The sequence below is a fragment of the Rhinolophus sinicus genome, chromosome 4, assembly GCF_057876585.1.
Source record: "Rhinolophus sinicus isolate RSI-liver-muscle chromosome 4, RSI-T2T, whole genome shotgun sequence".
In the NCBI taxonomy this organism is placed as follows: Eukaryota; Metazoa; Chordata; class Mammalia; order Chiroptera; family Rhinolophidae; genus Rhinolophus; species Rhinolophus sinicus.
In genome coordinates this window covers 111,414,406-111,436,395 of record NC_142504.1, presented here as the reverse complement: position 1 = coordinate 111,436,395, position 21,990 = coordinate 111,414,406, and the positions used below count along the sequence as shown (strand labels likewise).

General features: G+C 33.8%; 1 long non-coding RNA gene across 1 annotated transcript in view; it reads right to left on the bottom strand.

The window, feature by feature from the left end:
- Positions 1 to 452: 452 nt before the first annotated feature.
- Positions 453 to 21,990, bottom strand: part of LOC141573128 (uncharacterized) — a 215,594-nt gene continuing 194,056 nt past the window's right edge. Inside the window, exon 7 of the long non-coding RNA XR_016021209.1 lies at positions 453 to 1,647. This is a non-coding gene — a long non-coding RNA (uncharacterized LOC141573128). The remainder of the gene's footprint in view (positions 1,648 to 21,990) is intronic.

Sequence of the window (21,990 nt, the reverse complement as noted above, 5' to 3'; positions counted from 1 at the left end):
CTCTACCAATCTACACAACTGCTGGTGAATTCCTGCGTCATGTGATGCTCCAAGGTGACCCAAGGGAGCCTATGACACTGAAAGACTCCATGAAACTCCCCAAAGTTAGTGCCCACCCAAGTGGCGCCCAGATAGAACCCCAGAATTGCAGGTTTTTTTACATATAAAAGTATGGCAAGATGGATTTAGCAAGTGAACAGGGTTTTTCTTCTAATCAAATATATCTATAGCTATAAAATTGCAAGCAATTTAAGAATTATTTGAATTGCTGTACTTTCTCAAGTCTATGAAATTTGTCATTATTTTTAAGAAATGGTTCTAGTATTTCATCTAATTCATTATGAGTACCCTTGAAGATTAAAATCAGCTTACATGAGTTCTACAGTACACCAGGATTAGTGAGCTGGTGTTCACCTTATCTTGTTGCTAACATGATAAAGTAGGATCTTCCATTTTGATGCTATGCAGTTGACATACGCGCAACTCTATTGGACCTTACGTTTCAAATGGTAGCATACTAAAAATAAAAGTAAAGGATTCCTTTTTCAATAAAAACGTATCCATAGACACACATGTCAATTAGAGTTTATTCAGGGATGATAGCATTCCAAACAATAATTGGTTGGCGGTATAGAACATACTTACAAGACAACAGTTGGCCAATTTTTGTCATTTGTATGATGACATCTCAAGAGAAGGGCAATAAAGAAAGTTGCTTTAAGAAATATTTACGTCAATATACAGCCGGTAGCTTTCTGCCAACTATACTTTGTCAGTAGTTTTCTAATTACTTACTTTTTTTTGTTGTGTTCTCAGCCATTCTGAAATGATAATGATCCTTCTTAAAGCTGCCAAACATTGAGGGTCTTTCGTGTATTTCTTAAGCAAATCAGATTTAACATCATCAGTAAAATAATGCAAACAATGTTATCCTTGATAAGGCGCATTCAGTGACATTATCAAGAATATTTCTTTTTTAATTTAGGAAATTAAATTTATTTGCTCAGATACCATATGTAACCACGGTATCTTAAAATATTCTTTTAAAGAACTAGCTTTCTCATAATCAGTTTAAGAGTGAAAAATGAGATCATTAAATTTCAGCCTCAGAATGGCACTCAGAAGTCCCTGAGGCTTTTCTGGAAACCGAGGCCATAAACTGACTGTTCTTTTGAAACCCGTGATCACAAATAAGTAATTATCATTTTTTCTAATATTAATAAGTGAACAGAGTGATAGACCCACATCAGAGACTTGGTCTGGAGAGAAGAATTTGCTTTTCTTTTTTTTTTTAAACCCATGCTTTGTCTTTCTTACACTCACAGTTCCATTCTTACACAAGTCCTATCTTTCCTTTTTGCCCTCTTTCCTGTTTCTCTCCTCATCTATTGTCTTCCCTTTTTCTCTCGGTTTACGCACAGAATTGATTGGGAAAAGGGCTTTAGTATATGCAGGACCAAGGCCAGCTTGGTTGGGCCAGCCCTGAGGAAGATATTGTGCTAGGGTAGGCACACAGGCGACTGCCAGCCGATTCCCATGCCAGCTGCAGAGGTCACAGTGCCAGCTGAGTGAGGGCCGCAGTTCAGGCTGTCGGAAGGCATGAGAGCCAATGTATTTGCCGCGATAAACGTGACACGAAAGAAGACCCTGAAACACCAGTGGAAAAGAGGAAAAAGCATTAGTGTTGTTATTTGAAAACCTAATGTTTCCACCGAGGAGAAGAAGGGCAAAAATAACAAATTACCACCTCCAAGAGGCAGGCACTCTAGGCAATACGTGAAAGGACCCAAGAAATACTTACAATGGAGATTTTCCTGTGTTCTCTCAAAAAGTATTAAATATGCTTTTTTGTTTGTTTCCCTAGTAACCTAACTTACTGCTTCTGTGAGCCATTGATTTAACTAAAAATGAGAACTCAATAATTTAATCCAGTGGAATATGAGAGATTAAACATCAGGAAGTGGGCAGACTCACATTACTTAGAAAGCACTAGATTATGCCTGAATGTTTTTCATTTTTCTGTTCAGAGATGGAACAAGGCTATTCATTACTTGAAAGTGATTGTTTTGTCTCCTGGATCCAATCTTGAAGTAAATATGCATCAATAATAAAAGAAATATTCATGTTCTGTATTGGTGACTCATTTTATAATTTCTGTGGCTTGTGGTATGTGATTTGTATATGTTTGTATAAATATACAAATGTCTCTTTGACCCAAAAAATCAATGAGAGAAAAACAATTACTTATCAAGAAGATGTGAGTTTTAAATGAAATTTACTCATAGGACTAATATTAGATTCAACTTCCTGTAAAAGGTTTAGAATGAGGCAGTGTTATTATTATTTTTTTTAAATTCAGTTTTGGTGCCTTGCAAAGGCAATAAATCACAGTCTTTAAATTTTATTAAATGGAAGTAACCTAAAATATATGACACTATCTTGATAGAAAAGCTAATATTCTTAAATGTCTTGATAGCTAATAAAAATGTAGATAAATGATCTTTCATAGATCTGTGGTCAAGCTGGGTTATATCAGGAAAAACAAATGATAAAAAATATATTATGGGAAAAAATTAAGCATCAGATTTTCTCTCAGTGTTGACATTAAATATAAAATTTTTCTCGAGAATGAAAAGTGTTTTCAAAACAGTTTTAAAATTTGGTTTATAAAAATTTATGGCTTGTTAATTTTTTCACTAAGTGTTTTGAGGAATACAATAAACACTGGGAAGTCCTCAAATATCTTACATTTCTTGGATAAAGCATGCAATTTATTAATGCAGCTCTAAAAAGCAAAGATCAAAAAACTGTTCAAAAACATTATCTTTTAAATTATGAAAGGGCAATTAACATATACTTATATAAATTAGGTGTGTAAATACTGCTAAGAGATTTAACATTCAATATTTGAGTATATTCCACGTAAATAATTTATATAATTATTTATCTCTTTTGATGAGCATAGATTTTCAAATAATCATATTTTGCTGTAGTAATTATCATTTTAAAAAATCATTCACCATATGTAAAATTGCTGAAAGGATAGACTTGCAAATATTTTTGTATATCATATCTTTGGAGTAACTTTAATTTTCCTCTTCCCTTAATTATTTTTAATTCCCAATAATTTATTTTCTAATGAATTCTGTAAACATGGAGACACATAGACAAATGCAGCAACTACACAAAAGGCACCCACCTACTGGCTAAGGAACATTATTCTCTTGTACATGGGTGGTAATTTCTTAAATTCCTTTGTTATGGAAAACTGTGAAGAGGCAAGTATCCTTGGAAGAGATAATGTAGTCTTAAAAGAGTGTCGACACCACTGTAACACAGTTGAAAACATTCTTAAACTTGCAAAGTTGCAAACACCTGTTTGTAAAAGTTTTCAAAATCAGATTTTGAGGAAATAAATGAACACAGAGGAGTACAGGACATTAACCATTAGGGAGGAGTTTATCCATTTCTTCTCTTACTCAACAAAGTGCATGCAGCTGTCACCCTGAGCCATACAGCGATACAGATACACGTGATGCCATTGTGGAAAAAAGGAAAAAAATAGGCAAGATTTTCCTTCAGGGAATTTCTATTCTGGTGGGGGGCAGCGTGGTGGTGACAGAATAAAAAATATAAACTTATGTAAAGGAAATAAATGCCGGCACAAACTTCACTTGATGAGATAAATAACATATTTACAGTCTTACTATTTAAATTTATATGCTCATTGAGAGAGGACTGTCAATTTGTAAAGTGCTCAATGGTAATGAAAACCAAAGCGTTTAGCATCATGAGAAAGTGTGGCTCAAGCCGTTTCCCTGAGTGACGGACCCGCTTTGAGGATCAGAGATAACCCATGGGGTCCCAGCACAGTGGGGAGGTGCTCAAATTAATAAGCCACCTCGTGTGTGTCCTCAAGCAGGAGCACTCGTGCAACCCGTGAGTTTCCCACAAAGAAGCATATTTCAAAACCTCAACTCTGAGTTGTTTAGTGATGACTTTTATGCATATCGTGCATCAAGTTGAGAGAGATTGGTTTAGTTCAGTTAGTAAAAATGTTTCTGACTATCTTTAAGGCCAATGGTTTGTAAGTGTTTAGGAATTCCAATCCAACCTTTACTTTTGTACCCCTCCCTTTAATTGACGAGTGGCTGGTAAAGTCACTGTCTTTGAAATAAGTGTTGTATTTTTGTTGATGACAATGTGGTCAATACTGTGAGAATATGGGGGGAGAATTAATTTTCATTAAATTTCATATATGGAATAGTGTGCTATGAATTCATGCAGAATTTAAACACAACTATGCACTATTCCAACCACATTCTCATTTTCTCTGAAGGAGGCAAAATTAAATAACAACAAATCACAGCCAAGGGACAACAAAGAAAGCTGTCAATATCCCACCAGATCTCCCAAGGGCAAATTGGTGAGCTAAATTCCTCTGCAAGGAAGCTGAGTTCTATTTACACGAAGAATGTCATAAGATTTGGGTATGACTCTGTTCTATTCCCTTTTACAAATGTCATTGTTTCAGGAAGTTCAAAATATGCACGTGAGAATTAAGAATTTACTAAAAATGAATGGGATTGGCTAGGTGCATGCATGCCATTTGTCATGTCTCCTTGGCCTATTACATCTGTCTCCAGTGTGATACATCAGTTTCATGTAAAGCAATTTTTTTATACTGCTGCAAAAAAGCTTTTTCCCTAGTTATTGTCATCGGTCGTAGAGAAATCACAGTGCATGGTCTGGAGTAAGAGTTGCTTGATACTGCAGCATAAAATACTTTAAAAATATGATTGGATTTAGTGATCATAACAATGACAGACTGTGAACTGAACCAAATAACGGGTGTGTTACCTTTCACTGCTTGGCCAAGAAGCCTCCCCTATACTGCCTCTATATACGTCAGCCCTTTAGTTTTTCAGTAAAAACACAGTAAAACTATCTGGTGTTAAATAGCAATAGGGCTCCTTTGAAATACACACAAGCAGTGAGTTATAGTAACATTATCACTAGGGTGTATTACTCCAGCCTGGAAGAGTAGTAGTTGTTGCTATAACGCTGATATTCCCTACATTTTTACTAGAAGAAGGGAAAACAAATCAATTTTTTGGTATTCTACTTCTGAATTTTGCATATGTTCTGAATGTAATAAATAGATGTAAAATACAAGTGACAATAATAGTTCACAGTCCTATAGAGATTTATATTTCCAAAACACAACATTGCTATTTTATTTTGTAATTTTAGTATCTCCTGAATGTCCCTTAAGAAAACAACAAAAACCTAGTGTTCTGAGTACTTTAAGCAATTCAATGATAGAGAAAAAGTATTTTCTTTGGTCACTTCCGAACAGTATTTGTATGCTTAGAGATGCAAGCCCCTTACCGCTGTCTAATACTGAAGACTCTCACTGCATCCCTGCTTCTAATGCTCACAGCGTAGGTGGAGCAGATCAGATTATAACATTTTTTGGTAGTGAAGATATCTGAAGTTCAAGAAGGGTAGATGACTTGTCAAACTGGCCAAGTTGAAACCAGAGCAAAGTGTATTTATTTCTTTTCCACCATACCATCTGACCAAAAGTAGTAACTGAATGGTGTTTCCATGGCACCCAAACCAGTCCGTTTGATAAGGTCAGTGGAGACACTGCCAGTCATGACGATCACGGGCGTTTTGCTGTTATGATTAAGTACTGGTTCCAGATAGATAGAACTATATAGAGAATGTTATGATGAGAAACTGAAGAAGTCATTATCTTCTAATTAATAAAGTATTAACATTTTTCTGGAGAAATAGCCCCAAATTCTTCTTGTGCACTTTATAGAGAAGGTCTTCTGCTTTTATCTCATAACATTACAGTAACACATTTAGAGTTTCATTCCCTTTTCAAGTTTTAGTGAAATAAACTACGTATGCAATCCTACCAACAAATAAAAGGCCATACTATTATTATAAAATGTTAGAAAAGTTTTCATTTGGTATTTAAATAACAAAGGAGAAGGCATAAATGATAATGTTTCTAATAAGACTGATTTCATTGGTAGAAGTAAGTTACTTGACTATGATGCATTTCAGTAGGTTGGATCCATTTCTAATGGAATCTAAAATTTCTAGTGTCAGTTTGTCAATGTGCGTTTATGGTAAGGGATTTTAAAGGTGATCACAAAGTCCTTTTGGAAGGACAGTAAATATGTTTGTAAGTGAAAGTTGTGTAACATAAACTTGGGGGTGAGGGAGAAATGGATAAAATACTACCTGATGATATGGTTAGATAAAATAATAAAAATATACATTCTTATCCGAAGACGGGCTAGTGTATATGGGAAAAATTTTTGTGTGTGTTCAGTCCAATATCAGCTTTTTAGCAACTGTAAACTAATTAGAGGACAAATTCAAGGCTATATTTTGCCGTCCACTAAGTCATTATAAGAAGCCAGGTTTATAATTGTTTAGAAAAAGACAGTCCTATGGAAATATTGTTGTGATTGCATTAAGAGATTCAAAGGTCAGACTAAAATTGATGAGAAAATTCTAGGTTATCACTTTAGTATTCTTAATGTATTCAAATCAATAGATTCAGGTGAATAGTCTGGAGAGACTGTTCAAATTAGCAAATGCTATTATGAGCTCCCAGCATTATTTGAGCAATTTAAAAAATGGAGAAATTATGTCCTAAAAACTAAAGCATGTTATGTATCATCAAAAATATTAAGAAGAGGTGATGGTGAGATGATGGTGTTGCTTTTGATAAATAATAAAAACATTTATACATCATTTATTTTACAAATCTCTTTCATATAAAGCATTTTATTTTAACCTCACCACAGTCAAACTCAGTCTGTGACAAGAAATTCCTTTGTCAGTTTTACTCATTACATGGAAAGATATTCTATTCAAAATAATCTATTCATCTCTTTATATGCTTATAGAAGATTTGATATTTTGGTTATAACCCACATTCCTTTCAGAAATATAAATTATTTCTTATCAATTTTCACTATTGTCTGATCGAATTTATAGACAAAGAAAGATAGTAGCACAATAAATTAGCATCTGAAAACCAAGCAAATTTGTTCCTGAATTTAAACAATCAAATAGAAATGTGTGGTTTAAATCCCACCACATAAATGACTACATGAGTATGGTATTGTTGAGAGAAATATCAAATTTTGGTAGTTGACACAGCTGCAACGTACTAGACATTAAATGGTCAAACACTGATGTCATCAACAGCAGCACTCAGTCAAAATGTGTTAAGATGAATTATCAAAGATCTGTGGTTCATCTTTCCCCATTGAAGACTCCAGCTTAAGCATCATCAAAAATGGCCGTCAATGCATGGGAGTAGACCAGAACTCTCATTGACATAGCAATGCTGAATTCATTGGTTATTTTCACTTATTTTTTTAAATTAAATTTATTGGGGTGACAATGGTTAGTAAAATTATATAGGTTTCAAATATATATTTCTATAATATGACATCTATATATCTCCATGTGTCTTCACCACCCAGAGTTAGTTCTCCTTCCATAGGTTATTTTTAAAAGCTTGCAGAAGCCAGAACCTAAGTGAAAGTACCAAGAATCATACTATCTCTTTAATAGAAAAGAATAAACAGAGAATATTTAAATTTCTATATAATAAACATAGCAGATATCCAGCATCTTACAAACTCAGAAAACTTCTGTGAAAATAAATTGATAAACAATAGGTATTTAAATGAACATTGATTAAATACATTAGAAGATACTGTGAAACAGTGATGAGAAGAAAGAAAATGGACTTACATGTGGCAAATACAACTGAAAGGATTGGCGAGATGTGTAAGGAAAAAAATTGGACCAGTTCAGAAGAAAGACTTTCTCTTGTCTATAGTGGCAATGTGTTTTTTTTAATCACTCTTTAATGATTTCAGGAGAATTGAAAATTTAAATCAAGACCAAACCTGTCTACTCTTTCAGGGAAAATGCATAATTAATCTTAAATTTACATACATTAAATATGGTATTCTAAGTCTATAGTGTGAATTCAACATACAGCCCAGCATTTTTAATAATAAAATATAATAGTTAATATTTACTAATGCATTACTAAATGTGAGCCATGCTCCACGGTACTTTATACTGATCATTTCCTTTTATACTCACATGGAACCTAACCTAAAGTACGCATGATTTTATATGCCTACTGTACAAATAATTTATATAATTTATGATATGACTCCTGGGTTACACAGCTAGATAGGATAATATCCAACATTCGAATCCATAACTGTTTGCATAGTATTAAAAACAGAGCGATGTAATCTAGTTGTCTACTATGGGTAGCCCAAACAATATCTTTTTTTCTACTTTGTTTCTATATCTCAAAAATTTTATGACCGCTTTAAATCCCACTTTTTGTCATGATGCCATTAACTTAGTGATGTGTGTCAGTAATCTTTTTCTCCAAACCCTAAAATTGTAAGTGCACAAGTTTGAAAATCATCAATTACATTACAAATTAAATCAGCGAGCTTATCTCTCTCACATTCCTGCCAAATAGCTGCCCAGCTTCTCTTGAACAGGGACAGTAAATTATCTTCCGAGGCAGCCTCTTCTGCCTTAAAAAGTTGTTACAATGACTGTGGTTAAGTTAAATTGAAATATTTCCCTGTGAACATCTCATAGTGTTCCATACTTGCAATATCATAAAAATCCTATTTCTTTCATCATAAGACTATTTTAAGTACCCGAAAAAGGATACTTTTTCCAATTGTAACATACTTAGTTTCTTTAACTTCATTCATCTTTCGCTGTTTTATGTCCCCCTCACTACTGTGATCACTTTCTTCTGTAATTTTTAGAGTTCAAATAAGTGAAGAGAGTATTTGGACCGAGATAGTTCCTTGATCTTAGCATATGATGTCCTGTCAACAAAGGATACAGATTTCATCTGACAGGCTGCCAAGCAGCCTGGCTTGTGAAATGAGCAGACTCGCAGTGAGAAAATCCGAATCAAAGTTTCCTCCACGGCTCATTGGATGTCTGACCTTGTGAGAGTGTCTCTGAGTTGTGTGATTTTTCTCACTGAGTTGCTTTGATGTCATCTTGTACATGAAATATTTCACATTGTTAAAATGATTTCCCTTTTAAAATTTTCACAAATTATATTTAAACATAATATTTTACATTATGTTTCCTTTTGGCAAAAGGTTTGGGTGAGACAGCATGGCAGGTCACAGTTGCGGGATGATCCTGTGATGACCCTTTTTATATTTTTTACTGTTAATACTTTAAACTTGAGGGACTAACTCTCATGAACTTTCTGAAAATCAGTCTCACTATGGGAATTCCAGTTTAAACCACCATCAATGCCCTGCAGCCAATGACTGCTGTGAACGGATGTGCAAACACATTTGAGTTTATTGATTTGCTGCAGGGAAAAGGAGGTACTTTACTCTCCAGGAACCGTGGGTCGTCTCCATCAGAGGGTGTTAGAAAAAAACTCACTCCAGGATCTGGGTGTATCATGGGGGCTCCCAGGAAGTGTGCGAGGATAGGGGGCTTTGTGTTGTCAGGAATTGGGGTTAATTCTGTGATTGGACGTCTTAATAATTTTATCTTAATGGTTGGAGAAAGAAAAAGAGACAGAAGCTGCGATTGTTAACAGAAGCCATTATTGTTACTCGCGTTAGCAAGGGACTGAGGATGTTTCGTCACTTTGGCCATTTGGGAAAATTCATGTTATTATCTGTGCTCAAATAAGGTCACAGAAGTCGTCTTGTCTTTGTTTTCTTCCATCACGTTCGCATAGCTGCCTGTCTGATGCTGATATTCTGTGAAATTGTGTATGTTCAACGGGAGAACACCAAGGTCAAATTCTAAGTGGGAAGCCAGCTCCTGGCTGAAAGGCCTTCTGTTTATATCTGTTACTCTTTCTTTCTTTCTTTTTTTTTTTTTCAAAATGAATTATTTAACCATCTGATATGATCATGTCTGGGCAAGACCATTTAAGTTTTGGAGGAGATACATCAGCCAAGTTTAACACAGTCATGACTAGAAACAAAGTTACATGTTTTGGGGTGGGGGTGGGGAGGGGATCTGAATCTAAGAATCAACTCCATAGAGTTTTGCGGTACCTGATAAGGTCCTTTACAATGATGTTTATTGAAGGAACGTTTCTCTCTGCTGTCATTTCTGGAAGTCCAATCCACAGGGTCAGTTAATATAAATCTTTAAGAAATGCAACTTGAATCTGTTAGTGTTACTTGTGCTATTTATATTTTGCGGTATTTAGTCACATGAGTCCAAATAAGCTAGAACTTAGGATCAAGGAGCAAAATCTCTAAATGCATGGATCATCCTCTTATTAACTTGTAAGAAAATGACTATGGTCCTTAAATAGAACTGATCTTAACATAATCGAATGTAATGACAGTGCTTTAGGCTAGGGAAGCTCAAGATTTCTGCAAGTTTTGATAATTGTGGATAAGGTTGGTAGGCTTTCTAACTATAGAATACAGCTTTAGAGAGCTATCTGAAAATAATACCAATAAGATTTGGGTTTCTATTACTGAGATCCCCTGATTTGGTAATTAAAAATCAAACAGATATTTTCCTACCATACGTTACAGCTCTCCAGAAAGGCAATCTTACCCCATCCCCAAAATAAGCCACAACAACCAGAACGTATTCCTGGATCACTTAGAGGGGTCCAGTGAGGTGTCAAGCTCCAGATTTCTATCCAGGTCCTCCTTATATAGCAGAAATATTAGGAAATTATAGCAAGATAAAATTACCCTGGTAAGAAACAAGGGGTCATAGAGGTGTAAAGAGTACTGAGTAAGCCTAGATATTCTTGACCTCAAGTTATACCTCTACACCAAATTAGAAACTTTTCACATGAACAACGTCAGATGTCTAGCCGAACACTAGAGCTGTCTGATCTTAGGAAAAAACTGGTCTTGCTAGGAACAAAGAGAGAAATAGGACATTTGATGTCATCTTTGATAGGAATGTTTCCAGTGTTTCGGGGGGTTATTTGTAGTCCACGTAATTTTTTTCCACTGAAAATCAGATATTAAATTGGAAATTTCATTTAAAAGATCATATAATTTATTCTATTTCATATACTGCTGTTCTGTTTTTCCCCCTGAGGATTATTTGAAAACAATAAGCCTATCACCCAGTGCTATTGTGAATTAATATTTTATGGCCTCCAGGATCAGAGGGGAAAAAAAAATTGAAGAAAGTAAAACATTTCCTTTAACACATAAAATTTAAGTATACTACTGATATTCTACTATAAGAGACCACCTAGAAAATAATCATGAATTTTTACTTCAAACCACATAAATATGGTTTACACAGTAAGAACATATGAGTGTTTTAGAGAGGTACAATTCACTAGCAGTGCATTATAGCTTACAGAAACGTGCACGTGGGCATGACTAGGGGGTGTGGGCACCTTTAACACCTTGTTCCATATTTTGTGTTTTGGTTTGTTTTGTTTCGTTTTGTTTTGTTTTGTTTACAGTGGCAGGATTTGTGCTCAAATGAACAAAGTAAGGAAAGTGCATTTGCTGCACATACAGGCTTTGGTCCAAAAAACTTGAAGATAGGATTATAGCATATTTCCCAAGGATCCTATGAACGTTTTTCTTCAAAGCCTGATGATGCCATAACAACAGAATTTTGAGGTCTCAGCACCAAAATAAGACACACACACACACACAGACACACACACACACGTATTGTTATCTAGTGGGTATTAGGTTATGCAAAGATTATTCACAGAAATGAGGAACATTTTCACTGTTAGACTATGGTTAGAAATGTGAATAGAATAGAAATTATTTTAATTCACTATAAGAGAAAATAATGAGAATAAAGAATGCCCTATATAAATATAATATAAAACCACATTATATATATACATATACATATATATAAATATATGTATTTATATATAAATACATATATAAATACATATACATATATATAAATATATACATATACATATATATAAATATATACATATACATATATATAAATATATATTTATTTATATCAAGGCTGTTTCTTAATTTTTACTCTGAAAAAGCACTGTTAGTATGGTAGTGCATTAAAGAAAATGCTGTTCATTTGTATGGATTTTTAATATTCAAAAAATGGGGGGCGGCCGGATGGCTCAGTTGGTTAGAGCGTGAGCTCTGAGCAACAGGGTTGCCAGTTCAATTCCCACATGGGCCAGTGAGCTGCACCCTCCACAACTAGATTGAAGATAACAAGCTGCTGCTGAGCTTCCGGAGGGGCGGCTGGATGGCTCAGTTGTTTAGAGTGCGAGCTCTCAACAACAAGGTTGCCAGTTCAATTCCCTCATGGGGTAATAGGCTGCGTCCCCTGCAATTGGATTGAAAACGGCGACTGGACTTGGAGCTGAGCTGCACCCTCCACTACTAGATTGAAGAACAACGACTTGGAGCTGATGGGCCCTGGAGAAACACACTGTTCCCCAATATTCCCCATTTAAAAAAAAAAAGTTTCAGTATTGTTTCAAGAAAAAGATGGAAAAATCTCAATATGTAACTTGTTCATATTTATACAAAGCTGGATAACCTAAGGGCAAAACGAGCTGTAAGAAAGAGCCGGGTGTAGAAAATGAAAAGATGCTAATGCTTTTAAAAACTAATGATGTAATATTTAAACCACTTCCAGGAGAAAGTATTTACTTCTGAAATGTAATCTTGATATAAAAATTCCACTCTTTAATTTTTAGACTTCAAAGGAAGAAAATATCTTTAGATGAAGATCTTATTTAGAAAGTGCAAGAGGATCTAGTGGAAAATTTTAACATTATCATCATCTTTCAATGCCGAGAAGAACGTGAAAGGACAGATTGCCTGTAATAAGGCATTAAAGGTCTCTGGTATGATTACATTTAATTACTTCTGCTTCTTGGAAGAAAGAGGTGCTTTTTCCTATTTATCATAACAATAATAAAGAACATTCCATGGCATATATTTCACATTCTGAAGTGAAAATAAATCCAGATTATTGCTGTAAACACTTGCCAGCACCCAGCCGTGACAGGTTTGAATTAAGCTGGTGTGTCTTCACCATGGCACACCTGGGTATGTTGGATTAGAAACAGCAACACAGTCTCCTTTTCCAACCAGGTTGTTTTGGTTCTTGGTGGTTAACTGAATGCAGCAGAGCTAATAGATTTAATTATTGTTCATTGCTTTCTGCTTCTTTATTAATCATTGCTCCTCAAAGCTGACTAAGATCCAGCTCTCAAGTTTGTTCACATTGATCTCGTTTGTATGAAAGGACCAGTCCAAGCTAAATGTCCTCAGTGGTGGGGATAAGACACATTTCTTCTTGGCCTTCTAGAACCGCCTTTGTAACCTCTAGAGAAGGCCAGTGCTTTGGTCTTAAGATGTAAACACAGTAGCAAAGAACAGGTTCATAAACACTGAGCTACAAAAGTAGGAAACTTTGGTATGGGAATTGTCAAGGTATACCAAAGGTAAATAACCACACCTGGAGCTTTCCATACCTCTGGTACACCACAATAATAGGTAAGTGTGCATGCACCCAACTATGCTGAATTCACTGGCATTTTGACTGCAGAGAACAATTTTTCAATCTGACCTCACCCTGTGACCTTATACATAAGTTCTGCTTCTTGATTTGGAAAAAGTGCTTCCTCAGTTGTTCAAAAAGTTGCTTGAGTCCTCAGTCTGAAATTACTCCTGCCCTCAAGTAGGTCACAATCTGGTAGGAGAAATAAACACGTAGGGACATATTTATTATGCAGCCAGATAAAGGTTACAGAATAGAAACAATGAGGAAGGAAACAGGAGCCAAGGCAGGGCAGGGAGCTCTACGTCCCTTGCTGAGGTCGTTGATTGTCAGTAAGTACCTCACATTAGACAACATGCAAAGGCAGGCAGCGATGGCGGATACGTGCAGCTCTGCCTAGGTTTCAGACTGAAAACTACACAATCAACTAAGACAGTTCATTCATTCAGTGGTTGCAAAGCATTTCATTGAGTGTCAACTTTATACTAGAAAATGCTGTTTTCCAAGGTGGGTCTCCTGTAAGGAGGTACGGATTAGAAAGGGCGAGTGGGTGGAGTCTTTGGCCTTTGCAACTTTCACCGGGTGATGGCTGCCCCCGATTTGCTGTCACCTTCCCACATCCCTTTCTTTACAGCCTTCCTTTTGTTCTATGACATATAACCCCCATGTCGCACACTCAGTCTCATGTTTTGTAGTCCTTTCTCTGCAGACACATCCTAGACTCTTCCCGTGCTTAGACACCACTTTACTGAAAACTATAAAATACTAGACTTCTTATGAAGAGACTTGGAGATGATCTAGATAATTGTCTTCATATTTTTTAAATTCTTTTTTATACATTTTGAATTCTGTGATGTACAAAAATGCCTGCATGTTTTTAATGTATCCAATTTGAGTTTGGACATATGCATACTCCGGTGGTACCATCACCACAGTCAAGCTAATAAGCATATCCATCACCTCCAAACATTTCCTTGCGTCCCTTTTTTGTGTGTGTACATGTGTGTTAGGAACACTTACCATGATATCTACCCTAACAAAGTTTTAAGTGCACAACCCAGTGTTGTGACTTACAGACACTATAACGTACAAATTTCCAGCCTTAATAACTTAGTAACTCCTACCACCTGGGATCACATGGATGAACTCACAGGATATTATGCTAAGTGAAACAACTTAGTCACAGAAGGACTAATACTGCATGATTCCACTTACATGGCATATAAAACAGGCAGTTACAGTACACATGATTCCTTTTATTTACTAGAAGAATTACCTGATTCAGTTTTTACACTGAAATGAGATTTGATGATACTCAGCAGACTTTACTAATGAAATAGCTATGTAAAAATTGGATTAGAAAGCAACTACTTACATTTGGTAAAGTGTATTTACTCCAACAGTAAATTTCATTGAAATTGAAAGAACTCGAATACCATTTTAATTAAAATCATAAGCAACATAAGAATGTCAGTGTTTAAACAAATAGAAATAATAGTGAATAATTACAACTATTTGGAAAAAACAAATGAAACATTTTAGAGAAAAGTAGACAAATCTATTTTGCTGATGATGTGTTTATATAGTGAAAGAAAAAAAAAAAAAAATTTAAAGCCAGGAAGGTTTGATAAAGTAACTGAGAAAACTGAATAAAAATAAATACTAAAAAACCAAAACCAACTGATTTTCTTCAATAATGATAATAATGATAACAACTAGCATTCAATTCACAATAGGAAATAAAATTATATCATATGAGTAAAACTGAGATTTTTATCTTACACCATATAAATTTAAATTCCAACATATTAAGGACAAATAATAACAATTCTGTATCTTAAAAACAACAAAGTCTTTGATGAAAATGTAAGGAACTGAAACTATAATTAGGGGTTAGGAAGATCTCTTAACTAAAGATACATTAAATTGTTTAATATAAAAAAGTGATCATACGGGCGGCTGGTTAGCTCGGTTGGTTAGAGTGCGATGCTGGTAACACCATGGTTGCCTGCTTGCTCCCCACATTGTCCGGTGTGAGCTGCGCCCTCCACAACTAGATTGAAACAACTACTTGACTTGGAGCTGATGGGTCCTGGAAAAATACACTTAAAATAAATAAAAGTTAAAAAAATGGTAATAAAATGTCAATAGAAAAATAGCTTTCTTGGGAAAAAAATGTTTGATGATTAAAACTTTTTAAATAAAATTTATTGGGGTGACATTGGTTAGTAAAATTATATAGGTTTCAAGCGTACAATTCTATAATACATCATTTATATATTGCATTGTGTGTTCACCAACCAGAGTCAGTTCTCCTTGATGGCTAATGTTTTAATATACAAAGAGCTCCAGAAAATGCAAATACAAATGAGTGAATAATATTCATTTAAAAATTTCAAAATAACAAACAAATTATACTCAATATGTGGAAAGTGATCATAATAATTAATATTTAGTGATTGCAAATTAAATAACCATAAGTACCATCACTTTTTTTGCATAACAGATTGACAAAAAGAAGTGCAGTAAAGTCTGGCAGTGTTTTAGGGAAATTTCAGTTATTAATCATTGCTGGTGAAATGTGAAATAGAGTTTTTATAGAAAACAGTTTGTAAGTTATATTAATATTATATGCTTACCATTTGATTCAGTAATTTCACTTTTCACTATAAAATAAAAATGTCAATGTGTTAGAGCATATATTAAAGAGCATTTATTGAGTTTTTTGTAGGGGCCAAAATTGGAAATCACTGAACTGAGAAGAGGATAAATTATTATAAACCTATCTTAAGCTATTCAAAAATAAATTTTACCTCCAAAGTTGTCTTTTACGGATTTTCATGACATGTCATAGAGTAATAAATTGTAATAATGTGATCTATCTTGTAAAACAATGGAGACAATAGTATATATGTTTTGACATATTTTATGTTATCATGAAAAAAGTGTAAAATTACTTGTATTCTTGCATCAACTTGGGTATTATATTCTTCAAGGAATTTTTTAACTTCAATAAACTTTTCAAATTTATTAGTATCAATTTGTCAGATTGTCCTTTTTATCTTTTTATTTGTTCATTTTTATTTTTATTAAGTTTATTAGAGTGACATTGGCTAATAAAATTATATAGGTTTCAAGTGTACAGTTCTAAAATGCATCATCTGTATACAGAGGGTGCCGAAAAATGTATACACATTTTAAGAAAGGAAAAAAAACTGTGTTATAATTGTAATCCTCAATATATAACAATAACAAAAGATGAATACAAGTCATAGGTATACTTTTTTTGGCACCTCCGGTATTGCATTGTGTATTCACCATCCAGAGTCAGTTCTCCTTCCATCACCGTATATTTGACTCCATTTACCCTACTCTACCACCCTCTCACCCCTTACCCTCTGGTAACTACTAAACTGTTGTCTGTGTCTATGAGTTTTTGTTTGTCTTGTTTCTTTGTTGCTTTCGGTTTTATATCCCACATATGAGTGCAGTCATATGGTTCTGAACTTTTCTGTCTGACTTATTTCCCTTAGCATGATAATCTGAAGATCTATCCATGTTGTCACAAAATGGCCGTATTTCATATTCCATTGCATATACTCGTATGATGTTGCTTCTTTTAGTTCTGTCAAATTTTGGTTTAAGGTATTTTAAGGCTGTATCATTAGCTGCATGCACATGTTGAATACACTTTTCTTTTGAGCTTAATTCTATTTTTGGTTCATCCTCACCATTATTTGGCAGTCTTTCAAGGACTGTAACTTTAATTCTAGCATATTTCACAGGTTCCTCTCTTCTTGAGTGGGCCCTGAATTCTCATTTTTGTCATCAGAGACACAGGAAAATGCCATATATTCTCCTAGCTTTTTCAGTCTTCCCTCTACAATTTTTAGATAAACAAGAGCCTTCAAGTGAAAGGGATTAAGAAGTACAAATTAGTAGTTACAAAATAGTCATGGGAATGTAAAGTACAGCATAGGGAATATAGTCAATAATATGGTAATAACTATGTGTGGTGCCAGGTGGGTACTAGACTTAGGAAATGGGGATCATTTCGTAAATTATATAATGGCTAACCACCGTGCTCTACACCTGAAACTACACATAATATAAAATAATATTGAATGCCAACAGTAATTGATAAAAAAAAATATATATATATATATATATTCTACAGTGGGAAAAGCAGCATCAAAGATTGCACTCACATGTGTGCTTCTTCTTTCATCTCCAGGTCTTAATTCCTCATATCATCACTGCTTGCCTAGCTCAGTGTTGCTTCACAATTTTGTTTTTCTTTTCCGTAATACTTTATTCGGCTTATCTAGTTTTTCCATCAAGAAAGTTGATCTGAATGACAGTATGGTATTCTCATACGCATAGTTTTGTCAGAGTTTGATTTAAAATTGCTTCACAGATTGAAGTAAGAAGTTATTTGTTCTAAGGTCTGGAAAAATAATTTAATATAAAAGTTGTTATTTTCAAAAGCCTAGAGATTTTCTTCTATAATATTTTAAAGTAATTTTGGCATTTGCTATGGAAGAATCTCTTTTAGGTGTTTCTGCATGATTTATTAAAATGTTTAGCCAGGTAAAAGTGAAAATGTACTACATTACAGCAGTCGGCTTCAAATTTTTCTTTCCCACAAAGCCTAAGCGTTTCTGAAGGTGTCCCTAAGAATTGCAATAACAGAGGCATTCAATCAACAAGAGTTGCAATCTTTTTAAAAATGAACTCATCTCATCCTGATACATAAGTTTGGAATACTTCACCTGGACATGAACTTTCGTGATAATGCTTTTATTACTGTAGGACAGAAGCTGTATTTCCCCCCCAAATCTGTTGCCTTATATCTGTCTCAGCAACTGAACCAGCATGTGTTAAAGCAATGAGGCATGGGTACCCTCTGGGCTTTCATACGCCGGGATAAAGAAATGAATGTCAATGCCAAAAATAAAAAACACATATTAAAAATGCAGATATTTTGGAATATTTCTCATGGTTTCAAGGTGCCATTTTATGTTGTTTATGGAAATCACACTTGAATAGTGAGTGCGATTCTCTCTGGATTTTTGCAAGAAAAATATGTGCCCAACTTTGTTAGAGCATTTGCTTTTTTTAAATTTACACATTCACTTATTCTAAACACAATGTGAGTGCCAAGCATGTGTTAGCATGGCATAGGAAACAGTGTAGTCCTTTGTTCAAAATACTGGTACATCTATAGATTCGACAGTTAAAATAATTTAACCCTTTATTTGAAATTACTTTTTAAAGTATATTAGTCATTTACGTTTACCTTGTTTATCACATATTATTTATCACATACATATTATGTGTTTTTGGTAAATGATTATTGGGATATAAATTTCTAGAGGCAACAACGTGGGAATAAATTTAATATATACCTGTATACATATAAACGATACTGTGCTATGCATATTTCTGGAAGGTGGATAATTTCTGTAATGATAAGTCAATGGTATAAATAAGTATAGACAAAAGTAATTATTGAAGCTGTAACGTAACATGCTATTTAAATAATGTCTCTTGTAATTAAATTAAAATGTTGTAGATAATTCCGTATATTGGTTATGAAAGAATTAGCATATTTGTTTGTTCCAGCTGGAAAAAAAATCCACAAAAGTAGATTAATTTGTATTTATAGTTACAATATAAAAAAAATAAAGGAAGCATAATAATTCTTGGAGAACTTTTTTAAAGATATAACAAAAACGTTTAACCAAGTATGTTTGAAATAGTAAGCAGCTTTGACAAATTGCCATCAATTATTAACTAACAAAATACTCTCACTATCTTTACCCTTCCATAAAAATTCACAAAATTCCTTGAACCTGTTCCTTGAGCCTATGAATCAGTCATTTTGTTTCATATGAGTAAGACAGACTAATTCAAGAATCCACACTATGTGTACTTATATGAACTTAGAGATTTAAGGATAGAATATTTTTTGATTCAAATATTTTAGTCATTTACCTTGAGAAATAGGATTTCAAAAATTATCCAGAAATGAAATTAATATACCTTGGGAATATATTTTTAAGTAGTAATCAAACAATCAGATTCCTAACAGTCAGAGGTGTATTTAGAAATCTCTCTGAAGTTATTATTTCAGAAATGGCTCTCAAATGTGTGCATGTACTTGGGTGTTAATATTTAATTCTGTTCATTCAGCTTCCTCTTTTTATGGACACTCTCTCCTGGTTATTTTATCCTTATTTGAATATTCATGTCTGTGATCTTTTCTTGATTATTTATAAAATAATTCATTCACATGCATAAAATTACATATTTAGAAATCACGATTTCAATAAAATTTAAAAATGACTATTTTTTCTATATAAACTACATGACAGTAATTACCTTTTTCTACCAACCACATAACAGGATGATTTTTTAAAATTTGAAGTTTGCTTTGGAAAATTTGATATGCAATATACACATTAATAAATCGAATGTGTGCACATTATTTTACACATTAAAATGCATGTGGCTTTTTATAGTTATAATTATTATTTTATTTTATAGTATATGTACATTACATGAAATGTGCTAATTCTTTTTTATGTTTAATGGCCTGAACAATATTAGAAGACTGTCATTCAGAAAACATATTTTCTTTGATTTGGGAAGAATCTAGTGCTGTATACTGAAAATAACATAAGTTTGTTTCTTTATGCTGAAGGAAATCTGTGTTGGCAAAACTGAATGAACCCTAATGAAATTTCTTATTTTTCCTATTCACTTAAACCTCATTAACACATTTAATAAGATTGCATTTGATCTATTAGATAATCCATAAATCTGGCAGCCTTTGCATGTTACTACCTGTGTAATCTTTGACTTCAGACATGAGTCATTCGTATCATTATTGTATCACTGATGAATTATACATTACATTTACTTTGGTGAGTCCTTTGTGTTTAAGCTTAATGACAGTGTCGGTTTCAGATGGTGTTGTCCTACATTTTTCTTCCCATCGTTTCTTAAGATCCAAACAAATCTTATAACTCTATTGCAAAGTAATTCCAACCACTGAAACAAATTTTAAAAGCTACAGGTTACTTTGCTGAATTTTAATTGCACAGCTTGTAATAATTTGGGGAAAAAACAGGGAATTTATTTATTGTTAGGTATATTTTTATGTATAGACATTACTGTGCCAATATCTATTATTGAGAATCTGTGCGTTAGTACCTTTTATTATAATTAACCATTTATTCTTAAAATTCATATTTCTTTAAGATTTACACTCGAAAGGCCATCCTACAGAACTTTGTGGTTTCACAGTCTGTCAGCCCCTATCTTTTCTGTCTCATTATACCTACTGTGTTTCCCTGAAAATAAGGCCTAGCTGGACCATCAGTTCTAATGCGTCTTCTGGAGCAAAAATTAATATAAGACCTGGTATTATATTTATATTATATTATATTATATTATATTATATTATATTATATTATATTATATTATATTATAATATAAGACCTGGTCTTATATTATAGTGAAATAAGACTGGGTCTTATGTTAATTTTTCTCCAAAAGATGCATTAGAGCTGATGGTCTGGCTAGGTCTTATTTTTGGGGAAACACGGTATACAGCATGGTGACTACAGTTAACAATGCTGTATTATATACTTGAAAGTGGCTAAGAGAATAGATCTTAAATGTGATCATCACACACACAAAAAGGACAATTATGTGAGGTGATGGAGGTGTTAACTAACCTTATTATGGTGACCAGAAGTACTATTTCCCTTGTTTTATTTTGGGAATGCACCAGCCTTGCCCATTGAAATGAGAACTTAATGGACATATTCTACTTCATTTTATAAACTTTTTAATTCATTCAATGTGTCTTTTAATTTCAAAATAGTGTTTCTATTAGTTTTTTCTGGACATGTTGGAAACACATCTAATTCTTCCTACATATATAAAAGTCTTGCAAATATTTTTACATAACTATTCATTATCGTAGTGTTTTGGTTTTTCTCTAACCAAAATATCCTCAATTTCTTCTCCTATGTTCTTTTTTTTTTTTTAAATGTAAGCATTCTGAATTATTCCAAATCATAGTTACTTATATTCTCCTCTGGATGTAGTCTTGAGTCTCTAAGCACCTCTTAAAATGCAGTTCACTGAACAAACTAAAATAGAACACTTCAGCTCTAGTATGAAGTGGTCTAGGACCCTTGCCTCTCCACTGACTGTAAGCTACCGTCTGACCTCTGCCCCTTCACTGAAAGTGTTTACATCATTAGTGTTCCTATGTAAGGCAAAATCCCATCTAATCCAAAATCCAGTTGGTTTTCCTCTGGTGCAATCATGGTTATGTTACATCACTTTCCTGAGGAAATGACAAGGTTAGTTACCCCTAAATTTTCCTTTCATTTTCAT